Consider the following 16,274-nt stretch of genomic DNA (forward strand, 5'->3'; position numbering starts at 1 on the left):
GTCCTGTACTCAGATAGGAGTAAACTAACATAAAAAGTAAATGAGAGACGTCTTGTCTCCCATTTTCATTTCATTCGCAGAGCATCTTGCAACTGTATTCTCAGCACCAGAAAACAATGACGATGAAGATGACGATATAAAATGGTACCTCGAAACTACATGTCAACTATCTCTTCCTTTGACAGGATTTACTCCGACAGAGGTTCGACAACAAATAAAAATGCTAAATCCTCAGAAAGCCCCTGGTTATGATTGTATGATTTGATAACAGGAGAATTACTTCAGAAGCTACCGAGAAAAGCAGTGGTGTTATTAACAGTAATATACAACAGCATACTACGTCTTCGCTACTTTCCAATACAATGGAAATTAGCTCAAGTTACTATGATTCCGAAACCTGGTAAACCCGCAACACAAGCAAATTCATATCGCCCTATAAGCCTACTCCCAATAATGTCGAAAGTGTTAGAACGGCTGCTATTACATAAAATCGAGCAAGTTGTCCACATAAACGAAATTATACCACAACACCAATTCGGATTTAGACGTGAACACTCAACCATTTTTGAAGACTTTTGAACCAACTTTTGAAGAGAAAAACTTTTGCGCTGGAGTGTTTCTCGATATACAACAGGCATTTGATAGGGTATGGCATCAAGGTCTCCTCTATAAACTGAAATTACACATAACAGACCATACTATACTTTATTCTAAAATTGTATCTTACTGACCGATACCTCCAAGTCAAAATTGAAGATAACTTCTCAAATTACCACATCATCCATTATGACGTACCACAGTACCATTACCACAAACGTAAACAATTAGATCTTAAACTAAAAAATATGAACTGGGTATTCTAATATGAAGAGGTCTCAGTTATCTCTTGAAGATAAGCTGCTTCTGTACAAATCTATACTTATACCAGTTTGGTCATACAAAATGGAACTATGGGGCTGCAATAAACCTTCAAATACGAAGATACTCCAAACATTCCAGTCCAAGATACTCCGTATGATAAGTAAAGCTCCATGGTACGTATCCAACCAGACACTTCCCAATGATCTGGACATCCCACTAATCAAGGACTTAATAAAGAATCATTCAATAAAATATAAAAATCGCACCACTGACCACACCAACGAATTGATAAATAAACCCAATCACTTGTTGAAAGAAGACTGAAGAGAATATGCCCAAAAGATCTACCACAATAATACTTAGAGAACCGCCACTGGACGGTACCTAACTCATGTTAATTGACTTACTTTACTTATACTTATACATTTACTTATTACTTTGTATATAGAATAGATTGTAAAAATGCAGTGTATCAAATAAAAAAAATTCATTTCATACAGAGCAAAAGTTACGTAGAAAGTAAAAAGCAAAAGTTTGTTCTATACTTGGTCAGCAAATAAAGTGAGCCCGTCATAAGAAGATAACAGAAAGAATTATTATTATTTACCTTTTTTATTTGATTAATTCTTTAAATTGAAAAACAAAATTGATTTGGAGGCGCCGGGCATCGATCCCGGTACCTCTCGCATGCTAAGCGAGCGCTCTACCATCTGAGCTACGCCCCCTGATAAGGGGTATCATAGACAACAGAGAAAGTGATCCAGTTAATTTTTTTATTAGATTAATTCTGTAAATTAATAAACAAAAATTTTGGAGGCGCCGGGCATCGATCCCGGTACCTCTCGCATGCTAAGCGAGCGCTCTACCATCTGAGCTACGCCCCCCGATACAACTACTCATGGATAACAGAAAAAGTGATCCAGTTTATTTTTAATTAATTAATTCTGTAAATTAATAAACAAAAAGTTTTGGAGGCGCCGGGCATCGATCCCGGTACCTCTCGCATGCTAAGCGAGCGCTCTACCATCTGAGCTACGCCCCCTGATAATACGAGAGAATCTGTGATTAAATCGCGGCCAAGTATGATCTAGTTTTTAAAGTGTGGCATACTAAAGCGATAATATTAAACACTTCAAATACATTTGATTTTTTTTATTAGATAAGCTATAGGTAATATAAAAATATAAGAAATAATGTAAAAATATTAAAAAAATCACGTGTAAATTAAACATATTAAGGAACCATAGTGAAAATTTTGCTTGTTTTTTTGATATCTATATACAGGGTGTCCCGAAAAGATTGGTCATAACTCATACCACAGATTTTGGGGTCAAAAATAGGTTGATTGAACCTCACTTACCTATATACAATAGTGCACACAAAAAAAGTTACAGCCCTTTGAAGTTACAAAATGAAAATCGATTTTTTTTCATATATCGAAAACTCTCAGAGATTTTTTATTGAAAATGAACATGTGGCATTTTTATGGCAGCAACATCTTAAAAAAAATTAAAGTGAAATTTGTGCGCCCCATAAAAATTTTATGGGGGTTTTGTTCCCTTAAACCCCCCCAAACTTTTGTGTACGTTTCAATTAAATTATTATTATAGCACCATTAGTTAAACACAATGTTTTTAAAACTTTTTTGCCTCTTAGTACTTTTTCGATAAGCCAGTGTTTATCGAGATATTTTGAATATTTGTCGAATCCACCACATATTTGTATATGGTTAAGTACGATTATAGACCTGAAATTTAAAGTGAAATCTGAAAATTTATTTATAATTTACATTTTTAGGTATATTTTGATTAATAAATGAAAATAGTTTCTGTCATTGTGGAATCGGTACTCACCGGAGGGACCGCAGACGTTCGGATACAATTAGCGTCTCTTTGCAAAGACAATGACGTCGACTTTGCAAAGTAACAAGACACTTACTCAACACAAACACTACACATTACACCTGAGTTAGTGATAAGTTACCTATACAATTACGTGGCTAAAGGTTCTAGTTCTAAACCAAGGCAAGAATCAGAGAGAAAAAAAAAAAGGTATATTTTGAAAAAGAAGCTACATCTCGATAAAAGGTAACTCATGAAAAAAAGGCTAAGTGGCAAAAGTTATAAAAAAACTGTGTTTAACTAATGGTACCACAATAATAGTTTAATTGGAACGTACACAAACATTTGGGGGGTTTAAAGGAACAAAACCCCCATAAAAATTTTACGTAAATATATTGAAATAGAAGCCGCATCTCGATAAAAACTGGCTTATCGAAAAAATACTAGGAGGCAAAAAAGTTTTAAAAACGTTGTGTTTAACTAATGTTACCATAATAATAAATTAATTGGAACGTACACAAAAGTTTGGGGGGGTTTAAGGGAGCAAAATCCCCATAAATTTTTTATGGGGTGGACAAATTTCACTATAATTTTGTTTTAAGATGTTCCTGCCATACGAATGTTACATGTCCATTTTCAATAAAAAATCTCTAATAGTTTTCGATATATTAAAAAAAATCGATTTTCATTTTGTAACTTCAAAGGGCTGTAACTTTTTTTATGAGCACATTTGTACGAAGGTAAGTTAGGTTCCATTGAACTATTTTTGACCCCAGAATGTGTGGTATAATTTATGACCAATCTTTTCGGGACACCCTGTATATAAAAGAAAGTCGAGTTATGTTAGTTACACCATTTATAACTCGAGAACGGCTCAACAGATTTTTATGAAATTTTACACGTGTATTCTACCGGACTGCGAATAGGCATAACTCTGATTTCATGCCCGTACGTCATAAGGGGGCTTGTCCCCTCTGATATATTTTTTAAATTTTTTGACAAACCATTTTTTCTTAATTTTGTATGATGTAGAAGCAAAAGATACATCTAAATTTTCACTTTTTTATCTTCAACCGTTATTTTTTAATGGCCATTTAAATATTTTACATCTATATATAAAAGAAAGTTGAGTTATGTTAGTTACACCATTTATAACTCGAGAACGCCTCAACAGATTTTTATGAAATTTTACACTTGTATTCTACCGGACTGGGAATAGGCATAACTCTGATTTCATGCCCGTACGTCATAAGGGGGCTTGTAATATATAATATTAATGTAAGATCTAGTTGGGAATAAACCAAAATCATCTTTAATTATCATGTCATGTCATAGCTTCTTCATCTTTCTTGAGAATGTTTATGGTTTTCAGGGATGGCGGATACGAATTCTTCTGTTCCGATTAAAAAAAAAGGTTTAGGAAATACAGAGGCTACCTAACGACAGTTTGAAAACTGTTTATCGCTGGCCGCTGGTCCAATGAAAGTAGGTATATCTCTTCACTAGGAAGACATTTCAGTCAAGGTGGCTAGGAACAGGAAAGAACAGAATAGAGGAAAAATTTTAACGTCGAGAAACTACAAAACAACAGAATGAAAATAGAATCCGTACGAGAACAGCGAGCCAAAATAGATCAAAAACAAGACAAAGATTGGGAAACGATTAGCAAATATTCTTGTGAAAACAAGTGAAAACACTTTGGGTCTAAAAATAAATAAAATAGAGTAGAAATTAGCTTTATATAGACTCCTCTGATATATTTTCTGGTATTGGCTTTAAAGTCTCTTGTTATGTAGCGTATTTTTCTAAATAGATCTCTTGTTTATCACCCTTGCATCTTCATTTTATTCCTTTCTTGAGGTTTCTCAAATTAGTTTTTTCCTTTTCACAAGTACACCACTTTGACAAAGATTTCTTCTGTTCTCAATTATCCAGTGTTTCTGTTTCACAAGAATATCTAACTTTGAGTGATTAATTGGTGTTGTTACAGAATGTTTAATGGTCTCCCATATTTCTTGCGATGTACGTCTTTGTCTCTCTCCGTTTATTGGACGGTTTAGGTTTTGTACATATGCGGGCGCTTTGTACGCGAGGTGCATGTATACGATACCATTTGTTCCTACGTAACTTGAAACGCGACGAAAGCGCTGGTAAAGCGCCCACATGTGTACAAAGCGTAAAGTTTAGCTACGATGAGAGTATGATCTGATCTGTATATCGCCCTTGGAAATGATCTAACTGTTGGGATTGATGATTTACTGCGAATATTAGTGAGGGTGTACTTAGGACAATTGACATCATTACCCTAATCAATTTGACATCTGGCCTATCTTCAGGACAAGTATATAGTCGGCGTGGATGGTGTTTAAAACGTAGATATATTAACAATAGATCAGGCTAGTTATAGGTCGCTCAATGCATCGAGGTGTAACGCCAGCTAGCTTGACAACTGCATCCAAACTAGCTTTAGCTTGAGTAGCTAGAATAGCTTGTGTAGACGATGGCAGTCTACCTAACCACAGAGACCTTACAATATTATCTGGTACTGTTGTGCCTGCTAAAGACTGTAAATGTCGTAAGAATTGAGAAGGTCGTCGATCGCCCAGTTCTTCATGCTCAAGTAGTCTTTTAATTTTTTGTTGTTGAGATGCACTAAGTCTCTTAATTAACTCTGATTTTAATTTTACGTAGCTCTCTGTAGCTGGGGGTGACACAATGATGTCCCTAACTTCTGATATGTACACTGTTTCGAGATTAGCAATTATGTAGTTAAATTTTGTTGCGTCACATGTTTGCAAGTGTAAATTGGTTTTCCACTTGCAGGAACCAAATTTCAGGATCGTTGGGCCAAAACGGTGGGATTTTAATTGAAATCCGATCAACTGAAGCACTGTTATCCTGAAGCACTGTTGTTGGCACTGGTACTGTCCGTCATTTTCGATGCTCACTGTAGTTAAAAACCGGCAAAAATATATTATTAGCACTAATTTGTTAAATTTTCGCGGCGTTTTAAATGTTCTCGGGATCACCAATATTCCGGTAGGTTTGAGTTGATGGAATTAATTTAAAAATAATAAAAATAAGTTAACGACGAACAGTAAAATATTTATTTATTTTGGTAACAAAAAGGTGTTTTGCTTAGGTCTCGGAGTGGGTCGACTGTTAGCGAGAGTTCGGCTTGTTCGCATGCTGTGAAGAGACTGAAAAGAAAGCCACAGACGCTAATCTGTTTGTGTTTCTACCCTCTGACCAGATGGGAAATAAATTATTTAGATCTGGCGTATAAAAACAGAAACACTTCTGCAGTTTAAAAACGATTGCATGTCCAAAGTGAGTTGTTGACATAATGGTCTGATATGATAATTAATTTATGAGGAATTCAGTTTGTTACACTGAACACACCAAAGATATATGGTTAGGGATGCATTTCGTTTTGTAAAACCATGTCTTTCTTAGCATCTGGTTTGTATATTAACTGTGACTTTTATATGGCCCATATTATTTCGTTTTGAGAAAAAATTATTAAAATTAAAATTAGCAAAAATAGTAATTAAAGCGTATCGCTATAGTAAGTACAGTGGTCTAACGTGAAATTCACACTGGGATTGCAGTACGGTTAAGATAGTAATGCGCATTCAGTGTTGCCACAGTACCTGTGCGACGCTCTTGAGAGAGCAATCAACAACTGGTGAAGACCGACAACCCTGTGCGATTATTCCCCATCAGAAATGTATTGCCCTATCTTAGCCGTACTGCATTCTCGGTGTGAATTTCTCAATAGCTATCTTTGTCTGTCGTACGAGTGTGAGCGTATCTACCAAGAGGTGGGAGTAATGGAACGACACAGACACAGACACAGAGAAAAAGCTAAGCGCCGGTAGAGAGAGATAGATAGACCACCGACCCGAACTGCTCCGCGTTACGATATGGTTCGTACCTTGTCTAATGTACGTATTATTATATCTATGGTTTAAAACGGGTATTCATGATAATATAGATATTTGTGATAACCTCAATTAAGCTGTCTCTTCTTTCGGTTCTCTGACCTATGCGAACTTTTCCAGTACCTACCTACATACAGTCAGAAAAATGAAAGAATACCCATGCACGATCACATCAATCACTTATTTTGTATTTGCTATCCTTTTCTATAACAAACGTTTGTTATTTATAGAAAAAGACAGCAAATACAAAACAAGTGATTGATGTGATCGTGCATGGGTATTCTTTAGGTCGTCATTATGTGTAGTGATGCCGTCGAGACCGAGACTAGTCTCGTCTCGTCTCGTCTCGTCTCGACTTTTCGAGACGAGACCGTGGTTCAGTCTCGTCTCGCCTAGTCTCGACGAGACGAGACCCAACGAAAGTCTCGTCTCGGCGAGACGAGACCAAATGAGAGTCTCGACGAGACCAAACGAGAGTCTCGACGAGACCAAACGAGAGGCTCGACGAGACCAAACGAGAGTCTCGACGAGACCAAACGAGAGTCTCGACGAGACTCTCAATTTAGTCTTGAAGTTTTCAATAAATACGTGTATCTCTTCAACTCAATCAAGATCTGCACTGTAACAACAATTGAATGTAGCATTATGATTGAAAAATCAAGTGTGGCGTGGCGGATAAATAAAATTCAACTAAGGTGAACTGTAAATATGCAAAATAGATAAAAATTTTATAAAGCACACCTTGAATAAGGAGTCATTTTGGCGCACTAGTCCTTCGGGAAAGTCGAGGAAAACGCATCGTTTTCCAAACATGGATTCGTACGTCAAAATGACTCCTTGCTCAAGGTCAAGGTGTGCTTCAGTACATAATGCTGCACTTACCTATACGAAGCACTTTTCTGCACGTTTGCGCGTTGCGCCTATTTCTTTATTGCGTTGATATTGCACAGCCTATAATTTCTGATTTATTAGCAACCACGGAATGAGTGATTTATCATACTGATCGCAGAAAAAATTATTTTTCCGGTTAAAGTTTATTTGCGCTGCAAGAAAAAATCCTCCGCAGAGGCTTGCATTTACAGTTGTCACACATTCTTTTATTTGTGTTAGGTATGGCTTTGTACTTAAAACGAAACAATACAATAAAGACGAAAATTTTATTTTGTACAAAATGGCCGATGAAACAACAGAATCACACATTCTAAAAAAAGTAACATTAATCTCAAAAAAATAAATTTATAAGTAGTATAATGAGTAATTAACATAATTAAGTACTTATTAATAATGCCTACATCTACCTATAAAAGGAACAATTCTGGTTATAAAAAGTTATTCATTTTCTTTAATAGACTTGTACAACTTATTGTTGCACCATGAATTAATACATAAAAGGCATCTAGCCGAGTCCGCACTCAATCTATTTCTATGTTTTCGAATAGTTAATCCGGCTCGCGAAAAAAGTCTCTCCGCTGGCACACTTGTAGCAGTAATACTAAAATAATCTCGAGCCATTTTCGACAACGTTGGATATGTAGAAGCATTTTGATTCCACCATTGCAAAATGTTCGCATCTCTGGGGGCTCTCGGGCTATTGAAATACGCATCTATTTCGTTACGCCATGTGCTCTCCGCAGATTTTTGATTTTTCATTTCAAAAAGACAACATAAATCAAAATCTTCATCCTCTTCTCTAGTGGAATGTTCGGTAGTCTGAGTGGAATTACTTTTAAACTCTGGTGCATAATATTCATTCTTATAAATTTCTTCAAATTTCTGCATCGACGAATTAAGTAATTCCTTGCCCCAATCTGTCAAATAGAAAGTTTCTTTTTTGTGTCGAGGATCTAACAGTAATACCACGCAATATATCCAATTGGCTTTGGTATAGTGCTTAATTAATTTATTACGAGCTGCCTGGAAAGCGAGCAGTATCATTTCATCCACTGATGTTCTATTTTCTTTGGAGTCTAGAGCGAAAATTTCTTCTTCTAGTTTGTCAAGTAACATATTGAAACCAATTACCACCAACGGCAGCGTGACATATTCTTCTGCACTCAGTAACACAGACAGTGATTTAAAATATTTCAATATTTTCTGGATTTGGGAAAATATTGCCCAGTCATCCTCACGTATTTTTAACGAACTTAATTCGGCATTGTTCTCGCATAGGGCATTTAATGCCGGTTTCAGTTTAATTGCAACAGCCAACATGTCATTGGTGGAATTCCACCTAGTGGAAACATCCACATTTGTTGCTAAACATTTAATGTTCGTTACGTCGCAACAACTTTTAAATTTGTTTTGCCACTGTTCACTTCGTTTTATTTTTAGGAATAATGTTCGCAACTTACTCAACGGTTTTTGTTTTTCACCCGCATCTTCTTCTTGATCAGACTCAGATCCACCATCTTCCCCATAATCGTCATAATCATTTTTGGGCTCGTCTCGTATTAACTTCAGTATGTCTTGGACAGCAAGATTTAATATGTGAGCGAAACATCTGAAATGTTGATCAACAGGATCAAATTTCACATTAACATCGTCGGCCATTATTTGAGATAATTCGTGCATAAATCGGGTATTAGAGGCGGCGTTATCGACTGTAATGCCTTGAAGCTTTTCAACAATGTTGTACTTTTTTAAAGTTGAATAAAAGAACTGAGCTATATCCCGTCCTGTGTGGTGTCCGTGTGATGGTACAAAGTCAATCACCAGAGACTGGAGCGTATAATTATCGTCTACATAGTGAGCGGTTATCCCGTAGAACGATTTATTGGCTACAGATGTCCATCCGTCTATTGTGAAAGAGACTTTTGAACTATTGGCATTCATAATCCTTATTACACTCTCTTGCATTTTATTAAATCGATCCATAGCTTTTATCTTAAGGCTCGTACGTTTGGGATACACCAGTTGTTTATTTAAGAAGCCAAAAAGCTTTTGGGAGAAATCGTCTTCAAAAAAATTAAAAGGAAGGTATTTGACAGCTATCCACTCTACAACCAGCTCATCAAATTCAGGTTGACTGATGGGTGCGCACGCGCTACCAAACTGTAAACAATAAACCAAATAAATATGTTAAAGACCAATTTTTTGGAGTTCAAACATGACAAACATACAGGTTGGGGCACTTAAGACGGATCGTGCTAAAACTGCGTTCCCGTAAAAAAATTAAAAAAGCTTCAAACGAAAGTTACACCGAATCAAATTGTTCATATTTTAAAGAATAGATATACAGGGTGTCCCTGAAATAAGCGGCATAAATTTAACCACAGATTCTATGGACCAAAATAAGTCGATTGAAGCCAATTTATCTATATACAAAGTTGCTTCGTTTGGCCGTGAGAGGGCGCCAAAGTTTATTTTTATTTTTAGTTTTTCTGTAATAATTCATACGCGGATCGTTAGATTTAGATGAAACTAGGTACCTGGATACTGCTTAAGATGCTCTAATATCTGATATGCATATCAAGGTCATTTCGATGCGATAAGGATATAAACCACCCCCACCGTAACAGAAACCGTGGTGTAACTTTTTTATGGATTGGACATTCCAGTCATTATTTTTTCTGGTAAAATACCAACCTATTCCGCATGTTTTTTGTCTCTTACAAAAAATGAATATCTGCAGCCGTTTTCGAGATAAAAAATATTTTAGTAATCGCAACCCCGAATTTGGCAGTACCTAAAATTTTTTTTTTGGCTCATTTCGAAATAGGAAAACGCAGACACAAATTCCTTGGACTAAAATAAGTTGATTTCATTCAATAAATTTTTGTCGAAAAATGCTTGGTTTTTCTGTGAGACCTATTGGAATTTATAACGAAAATTTCTAAGTTTTGTGCCCTCTCACGGACAAACGAAGCATTTTAAGACAAAATTCTTATAAGTAAAATGTACTTATTTTGGTCCAAGGAATCTAAACCTGCGTTTACCTTTTTTCAAATGAGCAAAAAAAAATTTTTGATACTACAAAATTTGGGGTTGCGATTACTAAAATATTTTTTATCTCGAAAACGGCTGCAGATATTAATTTTTTGTAGGAGACAAAAAACATGCAGAATAGGTTGCTATTTTACCAGAAAAAATATTGACTGGAATGTCCAATCCATAAAAAAGTTATACCACGGTTTCTGTTAGGGTGGGGGTGGTTTATACCCTTATCGCATCGAAATGACCTTGATATGCATATCAGATGTTAGAGCATCTTAAGCAGTATCCAGGTATCTAGTTTCATTTTCATCTAAATCTAACGATCCGCGTATGAATTATTACAGAAAAACTAAAAACAAAAATAAACTTTGGCGCCCTCTCACGGCCAAACGAAGCAACTTTGTATACAGATAAATTGGCTTCAATCGACTTATTTTGGTCCATAGAATCTGTGGTTAAATTTATGCCGCTTATTTCAGGGACACCCTGTATTTTTGACTGTACAGAATTTCGGGTTGGGGCTGTGCACCCTACATGTTATTTCAGTTTTCAGTTGCTCGTTGAATTTTATTCAGGCTCTGATAAGCATACGTGGAAGATAGGGTCTACTAACTTTTACCGTTTTACCGGTTTTTTTGGGAAAAATTACGCTTACAGACCCTTCCTAATTGTAACATCGAAACACCTTGGAAATGAATGAAGAAACGTTAAAAAGTGAGCACATCAGCGTTGCACAGAGCATAAATGTTGCTTTCATTTTACAGTCATACAGTTGGGTATTGCAAATTAAGAATTATTATTAAAACTACACGGAAAAAAATGTGTGAGAAATTTGTGGCGCAAATTTGTAGCAAGCAAATTGTAATTTGTTTCTACTGTTTTTGTATAAAAACTGCCTTCCTATTAAAGTGGTGGAGTGGAATATACAATAATTTAGGAAGTTTCGTGTATTACAGAATGAAATACCAAAGAAGAGAAGGTACTACATTACTTCAGTGCATTACGTTGCAGTAAATGATGCTAATTGCTTGTTGTTGTGAGCGCAATTTGGATAGTACTGGTTAGGATCTATTGTAGTAATAGTTACCAACATAATTACTATTGCAAATTAGTCGTAGCAACGGTTATAAATATTTGAATGAAAAATTCCTATGAATAACAGCAGTGATGTTTGTTATAGCGGCCAACTTTTAGAGTGATAAGGAACTTTAAAGCGTTTGACAATGGTTCTGTTTCCATTTATAAAATCCAAACTAATTGAAAAGTGAATACAGGTGTGCGAATAAGGGTTTGCGAACGCATTTGCTACTATAACGTACATCTATTAATTGCCATTTACTAGTAAATGGGTAGGTACCTCTAACTTAGGTGGGTACCTAGGTTATTACTTGTACAAAAAATGTAAATAATGCACCGTTGTCATCGGAAGCCTTCGGGCTACAATTTTGTAAGGGACGAAGTTTTTCATTTGAGTCCTCGTTTTCGAGATATCGAGTGATAAGTGACAAAATCCGGCAGACCGAATTAATTTTCGCCGCACTTCAAACGGAGTTACGACCTGACAAAGATCGAATGGCCCATATAGGCGCCAATGCATTTCGTTAGGTTCTCGATTTTTTTCCGACGAAACGGCTACATGCAGTTTGATGAAACTAGCATCAAAAAATTGCGTCATGTATAGTGTACCTTGAACAATAATTAAGGAAGCTTCGTGTATGAAATATGCAAGAAGAGTAGTTACTACATTACTTGTAAAAATAAATAGAAGTTTCTACTTTGCCTTTGAACTAGAATTTTTTGGTTTAAACTAAACTAGGTATTGCCATTTTAAAACAACTAGCAATGTTTACATTTAAACTTAAACTACACACTTCATTTCTAAACATCTGATAATGACTTTTTAAAGTTAACTAAAATACAAATTTCTGTTTTTAAACAACTAGTATTTCCTGTCATTAAACTCAATTAGAAATTTCAGTTTTAAAGACGAAATTTCTACTTTTAAAGTCGGAACTTTTAATAACTTTTCAACAACTAAACTATTATACACTTTTAAACTAAACTGGAAATTTATACTTCAAAATTATAAATTTTTACTTGTTAAACTTCTATCAAATTTCTGTTTTTAAGGTAAACTAGAAATTTTTGCTTTAGATTCTTACGTGCTTAAGTTAAGTTAAGGTTAAGTCTTAAATTTGCTTTATTTCTTGAATTTTTTTTGTTACGTTACACTGCGTACACAATCATATTAGTTTGGATATAAAATGTCAGATATTTATCAAAAATATTCTTTAAGTATGTATAATGTTATATCGATGTTTATATAAATATCATTATATTTGCCAACCCTTGTAAAAATATTATCATTGAGTCAGGGAAAAGTTGAAAAATCGTCTGGAAGAGAGAGTCTGGAAAAGTCAGGGAAAATTATTTTGAGAAAAAAGTGTCTACCCTGTTTTACCAAAAACTGTTTGGGGTCCGTCTCACCCTAGGTGGTCCAACTAGACCGTATATGGTGGTTCATGTAACCCTTAACGGTTGGGTTAGTTGGACCATTAGAACGTTTTGTTTATGTTTTTTTATTGAATACTATGTGTTGTTTTTTAGAATTCTGATTTTGTTTATGAAATGTGCAATAAAGTTTGCGTAGTTTGCTATTTTATAACTTAATTAATTAAGCGTATTAAAGAAAATATTGGCACTTTTGAAAATGTGGTCATCTCCCCCGGAATTACCCAATATATGTAAGTACATGGTGTTCTTTTTAAAATAACGAAGTTGCCAAGTGCCTAAACCGAACATTCTGAATAATCGATAAACGTAAAATAAAATAATAAAATTTGTTGACTTTTTGAATTTACAGACTTACGTGGCAATTGATATTATGTATTTTTAATAATTTTTGAATTTTTATGCAGAGACGATGAGGCCGTGACTAGTTACCGTTAATTAGAAAATCAAATAGTAAGGATACGAAAAAAAAAGAAAGGCAACATTGGCTTACCTGATGCTGAGAACTCCGAAACATATTGGAGATTGTTTGCTGTTTGATAGCCGATGTCGATGCTGCTGCATTTATGCCTCTTCCATGTGTGTTGTCGGCAGGATATAGTTGAGAAAATTCCTTCTTGTGTCGAGCTCGTAAATGCTTCTTTAATCCACTCGTGTTTGATTGTTTCATTTTTAACTGAACATTTTTGCCCTGCAGTTTACATAATTTACACTCTGCATATTTTTGGTTCAAATTGTTGTGCAAATAGGCGAAGAGATTTTTAAATTTTTCTGATTGCGAGTTGGCATTAACACGTGATGTAGAAGCACTGGAGTAAGATTCATCTTCCGGAAAAACTGATGACTGAGAACTGGACGACATGCTCGTGGTTTCACATTCCTCTGGGACAAAATCTTTGTCTTTGTCACTGTCATCACTAGCACAATATGGATCTTGTTCTTCGAGAATCTCGTCTGCAGCTTCGTCTCCAACTAGTGGTTTTGCACGTTTTACAGTGGTTGATTCAATCCTGGCACTTCGTTTCATTGTTGTAATTCACTCTACACAATACAATATATATACCGTAGTTGTAAAACACATTAAAAATGCTTACAATCAATATGTAACACGCGTATTCGACGTATTCGCACTCGCATTCGCTGATTGAAAAATTGTTGCGATTGCAAGAGCTAAAAACAGACTGAGACTTGAACCCAAAAGATAAGAAGTAGCTAAGAGAGAAGGACCCATGCGGTTAGTCATCGAATTATCAGGTAGACGAAACACAGGAAACAGAAACATAAACTATCCTGGGAAATTCCCATCTGCAACATCTGCAAGCTGGTGTGGTTTATGACCTACCGCCAAAGGGCCAGACCAGTGAGTAATTGCAAGTACAGGCCAGTCGCATTAGGAAGGTTGAGAAGAATTTACAATATACTTTGCATTATTGATGCAATTTAAGACGGTCTCTAGCGGGTGCTTCCGCCATAAAGCATAGAAACAGATTGTGCGGGTTTTCGGAGAATATGACAATTTGTACTTCATACGTGGAAATGTGGGAATGAAATAAAAATCATTAGTCGAGACTGGGCGAGACTAGACGAGACTAGACGAGACCATACGAGACCATACGAGACGAGACGAGACGAGACGAGACTGCATTAGGTCGAGACGAGACTTTAACTTAGTCTCGTCTCGAGTTAACGAGACGAGACGAGACTAAGTGAAAGTCTCGTCTCGTCTCGTCTCGTGGCAACACTAATTATGTGTAGTGTTGCCGACTTTTGCGTTAAAGTTACCGCATAGGTATGCAGGTTAGCTTCTTAGTTGGAATGTTTGCAATTGTTGTTTCCAATTTTTCGTAGAGGAATTAAAAAAACTTTGTATTAAGATTTGATTTGTATCAAATACTAATTATTTGTATTTTTTGTAATCTACAAAGATTTTGACAGTTATGCAAATAAATATATTAGTATTATTATTTATAATTTATCTCTTTAGTAAACAAAACAGAAAGCACATTCATAGAGTAGTCAAGAGCCACAGTGCAATAAAAAATCTGTACAAATATTCCTGCGAAATCCAGACGCGTAGTAAAAAAATATGTCCGATCAGTGCACAAGTACAATTCTTATCCAGAAAAAGGAGCGATGTCCTTTTCTTCTGGGGGAGTGTCCAGGACGCGCGCCGCCGCCTAGCGTCGCGGCGCGTGACGTCACGCTCTATTATGAAGACTGATTTTAATAATGGCGTCGATCGAGAGAGTCCTCTGGAGGGGTAGATTATACACTGTCTTTGCCGAAACAGTGAATCTCGGGATAGCTCGCCTTGAACACTTAGTGAAATTAATCGGACAGACCAAGTTAAGTTAGAGCTCAAATTGAAAAATATCACCTACATGAAACATACGTATCTGGAAAGATTTACGGATTTCCGGATTCTAGATTCGGGACAAGATTTGGCGTATTAGTAGTGATTTTAATTTCCAATTTTCGTTATGAACTTCCTGTGATACAATTTGATTTAATGCCTGGAATAGTAATACATCATAGGTAATTGTTGGTAATATTGCATGAACAATCTTCCTTTATACACTTATAAAATATCTACTTTTAAATATTTTTTTAACAGGGAAATACAGGATATATAAATAGGAATTAGTAAAAAAAGACCATATAATTTGAGACCTTGGAAAATAATCTGATCAAATGAAATTACTATACACATAAATGAAAATAATGTAATTCAGTACAGATTGGAACAAATTTTATATCAAAGTTTAGATAAAAACAAAAGATATTTTCAACAAAGTATATGATTTGTATAAGGGGAACATAGTTTAAATAATGAAAAATTGGCGATTTTTCATGTTTCCATAATTCATGCTTTTATTATTCATGCAGGTTTCTACGATTTTTCCTGCAAAGCCGAAGGAAAAAGATTTCATTTAAGACTTACTAAATTAAATTTCACTTTTAATTTACTTAAATACTTATAAATAAAGCTTTCAAAACAAATTTGCTGATTATTTACATTATAAATAAGCACTATAAAATATTTTATTTTACAGCAAAAGTGGCATTATGTCACCAATATAAAGCAAAAAAAAATGGTTGAAACATGGTCAACAGATTAAGAGATATTTTTTTTATTAAATACTTATTACCATTTTTCCAATTGCAAAAACGCGGTTGCTGACGA

At 35.3% G+C, this 16,274-nt stretch overlaps 1 protein-coding gene and 3 non-coding genes across 4 annotated transcripts in view; 1 reads left to right on the forward strand and 3 right to left on the reverse strand.

The window, feature by feature from the left end:
• Nucleotides 1-1,513: 1,513 nt before the first annotated feature.
• Nucleotides 1,514-1,586, reverse strand: Trnaa-agc (transfer RNA alanine (anticodon AGC)). Its single transcript has one exon. It is a non-coding gene; the product is annotated as a tRNA-Ala (tRNA).
• Nucleotides 1,587-1,672: 86 nt separating this feature from the next.
• Trnaa-agc (transfer RNA alanine (anticodon AGC)) lies at nucleotides 1,673-1,745 on the reverse strand. The gene has a single exon. It is a non-coding gene; the product is annotated as a tRNA-Ala (tRNA).
• An 85-nt stretch (nucleotides 1,746-1,830) lies between these two features.
• Nucleotides 1,831-1,903, reverse strand: Trnaa-agc (transfer RNA alanine (anticodon AGC)). The gene has a single exon. It is a non-coding gene; the product is annotated as a tRNA-Ala (tRNA).
• A 13,482-nt stretch (nucleotides 1,904-15,385) lies between these two features.
• The window catches only part of LOC114324477 (LIM/homeobox protein Lhx3), a 279,019-nt gene continuing 278,130 nt past the window's right edge, over nucleotides 15,386-16,274 (forward strand). Inside the window, exon 1 of the mRNA XM_050644906.1 lies at nucleotides 15,386-15,625. The gene's annotated coding sequence lies outside the window, so the exon portion shown is untranslated. The remainder of the gene's footprint in view (nucleotides 15,626-16,274) is intronic.

The sequence above is a fragment of the Diabrotica virgifera genome, chromosome 1 (genome assembly GCF_917563875.1).
Source record: "Diabrotica virgifera virgifera chromosome 1, PGI_DIABVI_V3a".
In the NCBI taxonomy this organism is placed as follows: domain Eukaryota; kingdom Metazoa; phylum Arthropoda; class Insecta; order Coleoptera; family Chrysomelidae; genus Diabrotica; species Diabrotica virgifera.